This window comes from Pteropus alecto, unplaced genomic scaffold (assembly GCF_000325575.1).
Source record: "Pteropus alecto unplaced genomic scaffold, ASM32557v1 scaffold12, whole genome shotgun sequence".
Classification (NCBI taxonomy): Eukaryota; Metazoa; Chordata; class Mammalia; order Chiroptera; family Pteropodidae; genus Pteropus; species Pteropus alecto.
This window is the reverse complement of record NW_006432669.1, coordinates 8,643,067-8,649,796: the sequence shown is the minus strand read 5'-3', so window position 1 is coordinate 8,649,796 and position 6,730 is coordinate 8,643,067. Positions and strand designations below refer to the sequence as shown.

The 6,730-nt window shown below is 36.1% G+C and overlaps 1 protein-coding gene across 4 annotated transcripts in view; it reads left to right on the top strand.

Moving 5' to 3' along the window:
• Nucleotides 1-6,730, top strand: part of ANGPTL5 (angiopoietin like 5) — a 42,496-nt gene that overhangs the window by 10,362 nt on the left and 25,404 nt on the right. The window contains exon 1 of one of the 4 annotated variants that reach the window (XM_025043758.1): nucleotides 1,579-1,750. The exons of the other annotated variants lie outside the window; for them this stretch is intronic. The gene's annotated coding sequence lies outside the window, so the exon portion shown is untranslated. Of the gene's footprint in view, nucleotides 1-1,578; nucleotides 1,751-6,730 lie in introns of those variants that run through there. 4 annotated transcript variants of the gene reach the window in all.

Here is a 6,730-nt window from a genome sequence, read left to right as displayed (position 1 = left end):
TGTTGGTAACACTTATGGGAGTAGTCAGCAGTTGCTCTGTTGTGGTCTGGTGCCAGCCTCCATGTGCATTGGTTTTGTGCCCCTTGAGAGGGGCTTTCCAGTAAACCAAGGTTAGCTGCTGCCTTTGATTGCTCAGGGCTACCTAATAGGAGCTACAAAATGATCCATAGATGGTTGCTATCTCTGCTGGATCTGGAGGTGAGTTGGAAAGACCACACTGCAAGCCGAAGTCAGTTACCCCCAGTACCAGGCCTGGGGCAGTTCAGTAAAAGGATAAATGTGTCTCAAGTCCCGAGGCTGTCTGCCAGCTGCCCGTATGACTCTGTAGCTGTAAGAGGCTTTGAGTGATAAGAGAGTTGGGTGGGGCAGGGCAAAGTGAATAGATTTTACTCGGATAGAAGAATCCGGTTTTGTGCCAATGCTGAATTTGTGGCTTCCTATAGAAGTCTCAGATTGCAGCAAGGCCATCTACTGCTGCCTCAGGCCTTCAGACACCAAGATTTGTTTATGAAATACTGTAGCTCAGGGTGGGGCTTGGGGCCCACCATCAGAAATCTGTCCCAGGATGCATGGGCTATGAGCATGCTGCGCAAACTGAGGGCTTTTGTTTGTTCTCAAATTCATGGCTCGGGGCAAGCACAGGGTGTGGCTTACTGCCTGGGAATGAGCTTGTTGCATGCAATTTGTGGTTTGGTTGGTGCATGATGTCAGGGAGACATGGGATGGAGTGTGCCAATCTCACTGGGCCAATGCAGTTTCAGAACTAGCTGTGTTGGGGGTAGGTTTAATGGAGTCAAGATGGAGACTATCTGTAGACTGCCCCAGAAGGGGGCCAGACAAAAGAACTATGGCAGCTGTCTTTCCGGCCCTCACCCCATGCTGTACAACTCAATCTTTCCCTGTATGTCTCTTGTGCCTCTCGAATTGCCGACCTTCTGGCAAAGCCCAGGGTGAATGTCTGCAGGTGAGTGAGTGTGCGCACAGGCCCTGTAAGGGAGAGGTCTATGTTTTCAGATTCTTTTCATCTCTCTCATTTGGCAGGAATCTCCACTGGGTTTTACAGTCAGATTTTATGGGAACTCCTCTTTCTGCGACAGGAAATCTGGGCTGGGGAGCCCCTGTGAAGAGCTAGGGCCCCTCATTCCTTCAGGGGACCTCTGTAGTTGAGCTCTCCCTCCTGGTTTTCAACTACCATGCCCAGTTTCATGTCTGTCCCTCCTACTAGTTTCTATGTGACTTTTTCTTTATATCCTCAGATGTATGTGTTATGACCAATTAGACTTCAGATGATTTTCCAAGTTGACTTAATGGTGAAAAACTAAAAACCTTCCAAGATCAGGAACAAGGCAAGGCTGGTCTCTATCACCACTGTTATTCAATATAACATTGGAAGTCCTAGAGAGTGCAATCAAACAAGAGGAAAATATAAAAGCCATCCAAATAGGAAATTTTAATTGAGCATGTGGCAAACTAGGTGCTGGGAATACAGCAGTAAACAAAACTTCAGAGTCCCTATGCTCATGAAGCTTGTATCTATATTTTTCTTCCCCACCAGAATATATCATGTAGTGAAAAGTGCTATGAGAAAAATGGAGTAGCGTAGGGAGATAGAGACTGATGTCAGTTCTATTTTAGGTAGGATACTCAAGGAAATTCTCTGAGGAAAGGAAATAAGGCCAGCAGTCTGAATGAAGAAAAAAAGGTTGCCATTCAAATATCTGGATGAAGAATATTATAGGCAGAGGATGCTGTAAGTATAAAAGGTAGTATAATACACTTGATATGTTTAAAGAACAGCAACATGAGATTGGAGAAGTGCATGGGGGATGTACTTCATAATCAGTGGAGACTTATATAGTATGCAAGGGATCAATATAAAATCCAACTTCCAATGGAAGGAATGCCACTGGAGAATTTTGAGTAGGTGAGTACTATCATCTAATTTAGCCTTTAAAAAAGGATCACTCTAGCTGCTGTGGGAAATTTAGACTATAATTTAGACTAGATATAAAGTGGCTAGTTTGAACATTATTATAGTAGGTTAGGTGAGAAATTATGAAAACTTGGACTGTAATGGTAGTAATGGGAGTGGCAGGAAGTATTCAGAATTAACCTTGAGCCAATAAGATATGTTGGTGAAAGGTTGTGGCAAGTGAGTAGGAAGAAAAAGAGTTAAATGTGACTCTCAGATTTTGGAGTGGAACAATTGAATAAAGGGTGTTGCCATTTGCCAAGTAGGGAGGAATAGTTTGAGGGTGAGAGAAAGGATAAGATTTAGGCTTCAAACATTTTAAATGTGAGATGCCTATTAAACACCCAACTTTATTAACATGGTCTCATAAATTGTTAAATATGTTCTATTTACAAAATGTACTAATAATAACCACTTCATATTTACAACGGATGTTCTTATAACATCTAATTTGAATACCATTATAACCTTATGCTTTATATGAGGCAGCCTGTGATGAACAATTTATTGAGGTTTCATTTTTATCTTGGCTGAGGCTATTTTTTCCATCTTCTGCTGAAATAATTTTTGCTCAAGTAAGAATTTCCTGAATTTGTCTCTGGGCAAACTGTGGAAGAACAAAGAATTTTAACGTCTGGCTGATTAAAAATTGCTAAAGTTCTGCCATCTTCATTTCAATTTCATAAGACTTCAAATAGAAATTTAAGATTTTAAAAATTATCGACATTGTGAACAGTGTTAGAGTTGTATTATAGATCGAGTCTAATTAATAATAATAATAATGACACCACCTAACATTTGAGTGCTTATTGTTTTCCATGTACTGTGCTAAGTGCTTACATATATTAAATCATTGAACCTAAACAACCCCCTTCTACAAAGGAAGTAATTAAGCTATAGTGATATTAGGTAACTTTGCCCAAGTTTGCAGAGCAAAGGAGTGGTGGAATCAAGATTCAAACCCAGGCAGTCTGATCCCAGAGCCAACACTCACAACCACCCTATACTGCCTCATTGGAGAAACTTGAAAGTTTCACTAAGATAATAGATAAGAATTGTTTGGGTTTAAATAACAGATGGTGAGAAAGTCAAGTTAGAGAATAGATAGCTTAAGATGTTAATTTATATTTGAGTACCTATTGTTTACCAATCACTATACTAGTACCATAAAAACTATGGGCTCTGCCCTGTGGTTCTCAGGCTAGGAAAGGAAATAGAGAAAATAATACCTTGAACAGGAAGCAAGACTCAGGCAAGTTTTGCTTTGCATCTTAATTTTAGGCTAGTGAAGACTTAAGCATGTTTACAAAATGAAGAAGAGTCATTGTATAGGAGAATTTGAAGTCTTGTCAAAGACATTGACCTATCAATTTTCAGAGTGGTCCTTTATACTCAGAAATTTTAAAGTTTTAACAATATAGATGTAAAACATACAAATCAATTAATGCACTTAATATGCCATCATTTAACAAAAAAATGTATATTAGTTTCAGGTATACAGTACAATGGTTAGACATTTATATAATTTATGAAGTGATTCTCCCAGTTACTGAAGCACCCATCTGACACTACACACAGCCATTACAATGATATTGACTATATTCTCCATGCTGTACTCTCCATCCCTGTGAATGTTTTGTAACAACTAATTTGTACTTTTTCATCCTTTCCCCCTTTTCACCCAGCCCCTAAACTCCCACCGCTCTGGCAATCACTAGCTTGTTTTCTGTGTCTGTGAATCCATTTTCATTTCGTTTGTTTTTTTCGTTCCTTAGATTCCACATATAAGTGAAATCATATGGTATTTATCTTTGTCTGACTTATTTAACTCAGCGTAATACCCTCTAGGTCCATCTGTGTCATTGAAAATGGTAAGATTTCATTTTTTGTATAGCTGAGTAATATTTCACTGTATATATGAACCACAACTTCTTTATCTAATCATCTATTGATGGACACTTAAGTTGCTTCTATATCTTGGCTATTGTGAATAGTGGCAGTGAACATAGATGTGCATATATCTTTATGAATTAGTGTTTTTTTATTTGTTGGTTTGTTTTGATAAATGCCCAGAAGTGCAATTGCTGGGTCAAAAGGTTGTTCTATTTTTAATTTTTTGAGAATTCTCCAAACTGTTTCCATAGTGGCTGTACCAATTTACAGTCCCACCAACAGTGCATAAGGGTTCACTTTTCTCCACATCTTCACCAACATTTTTTGTTTTATGATTTATTGATGATAGCCAATCAAGCAGGTGTGAGGTAATATCTCATTGTGGTTTTAATTTGCATTTCTCTGAAGATTAATGAGCTTGAGCATCTTTTCATATGTCTTTTGGCCATCTGTATGTCTTCTTTGGAAGAATACCTGTTCAGGTTTTCTGCCCGTTTTTAAATTGGATTTTTTGTCTTTGTTGTTTATTTTTTTGTTGTTGTTGTTGCAAATATCTTTTCCAATTCAGTAGGTTGTTATGTCATTTTGTTGATGGTTTCCTTTGCTGTGTGAAAGCTTTTTAGTTCGATGTAGTCTAATTTGTTTGTTTTTTCTTTTATTTCCCTTGCCTGAGAAGATATATCAGAAAAAAATTACTAATAGCAATATCAGAGTTTACTGTCTATGTTTTCTTCTAAAAGTTTTATGGTTTGGGATCTTATTTTTTTATAATAGTGAAAATATACTTTATTTTAATACAATAGCTGCCAGCAATATACTGGTTCCAGAGAGATAAAAGAAAATACAAGCATTCTATAATAAGTTTTCATTTGCCTTTCAAGTAATTCCAGAAGTCTTACATTTAAGTCTTTAATTCATTTTGAGTTTATTTTTGTATATGGTATAAGAAGGTGGTTCAGTTTTACTTTTTGCATGCATCCGTCCAGTTTTCTCAACATCATTTATTGAAGAGACTGTCTTTACCTCATTGCATATTCTGGCATCTTTTGTTGTAGATTAAATGACCGTATAGGCATGAATTTATTTCTGAGCTTTCTATTCTGTTATATTGATCTGTTTTTATGCCAATACCACAGATCTTTACGATCTGTGTTTGTTTTTATTCCAGTACCATAGCATTTTGATTATTATGGCCTTATAGTATAGTTTGATATCAGGTAGTGTGATATCTCCAATTTAGTTCTTCTTTCTCAAGATTGCCATGGCTATTTGGGATCTTATATGATTTCAAATAAATTTTTAGATTATTTGTTCTTGTTCTCTGAAAAACGCCATTGGTATTTTTATAGGGATTGCATTGACTCTAAAGATTGCTTTGGGTAGTACGGACATTTTAATCATGTTAATTCTTTCTATTTATGAGCACAGTATAGGCTTCCATTTGTTTATCTTCTTCAGTTTCTTTCTTTAATGTCTAATAATTTTCTGAGTATAGATCTTTACCTCCTTGGTTAATTTCATTTCTAGATATTTTACTGTTTTTGATGAAATTGTAAATGAGATTGTTTTCTTAATTTCTTTTTCCGATAGTTCATCATTGGTGTATAAAAAATGCAACCAACTTCTGAATACTAATTTTGTATCTGGCTACTTTACTGAATTCATTGATCAGTTCTAACAGTTTTTTGGTGGACTCTTCAGGGTTCTCGCTATATAGTAACATGTCACTTACAAATAATGATAGTTTTACTTCTTCTTTTTCCAATTTTATTTCTCTTTTTTGTTTGGTTTCTGTAGCTAGGACTTCCAATACTATGTTGACTAGAAGTGGTGAAAGTGGGCATCATTGTCTTGTTCCTGATCTTAAGGAAAATGCTTTTAGCCTTTTCTCAATGAGTGCGATGTTAGCTGTAGGCTTGTTTTATATGGCCTTTATTATGTTGAGCTTTGTTCCTTCTATTCCCAATCTGCTGAGAGTTTTTACAATAAATGGATGTTGGATTTTGTTGAACACTTTTTCTGCAACTATTGATGTGATTGTATGGTTTTTATCTTTTGATTTGTTTCTGCGGTGTATCATAGATTCTCTCTTTGGCATTTTAATTATGATGTGTCTGGTGTGGGTCTATTTGGGTTCTTATTGTTTGGGACTCTTTGCAATTCCTAGACTTGTATATCTAATTCCTTAGTTGAGGATTTTTGCATCAATGTTCATAAGAGGTATAGGCCTATAGTTTTCTTTGTTTATAATGTCTTTGTCTGGTTTTGGATAGGGTAATGGTGATTTTGTAAAAAGAATTAGGAAGGCTTCTCTCTTCTTGAATTTTTTGGAATAGTTTGAGAAGAACAGGTGTTAATTCTTTTTTGAATATTTCATAAAATTCACCTATGAAGCCATTTGGTCCAGGACTTTTGCTTTTTGGGAGGTTTTTGATTACTGATTCTATTTCATTGGTGGTAATTGGTCAGTTCAGATTTTCTATTTCTTCTTGACTCAGTCTTGGAAGATTGCATATTTCTAGGAATATATCCATTTCTTCCATATTGTCCAATTTGTTGGCATATAATTGCTCATAGTATTTTCTTATGATCCTTTGTATTTCTGTGAGATCTGTAGTTCTATTTTTTTTTCTGATTTTATTTATTTGAGTCCTCTCTCCTTTTTTCTTGATGAGTCTGGTTTATCAATTTTGGTTATCTTTTCAAAGAACTGGCTTTTGGTTTCACTGATCTTTTGTATTGTTTTTCTGGACTCTATTTCACTTCTTTCTGCTCTGATCTTAATTATTTCCTTCTTTCTATTCACTTTGGGCTTTGTTTGCTGTTCTTTTTTCAGATCTTTTAAGTGTAGGTTAGATTGTTTTT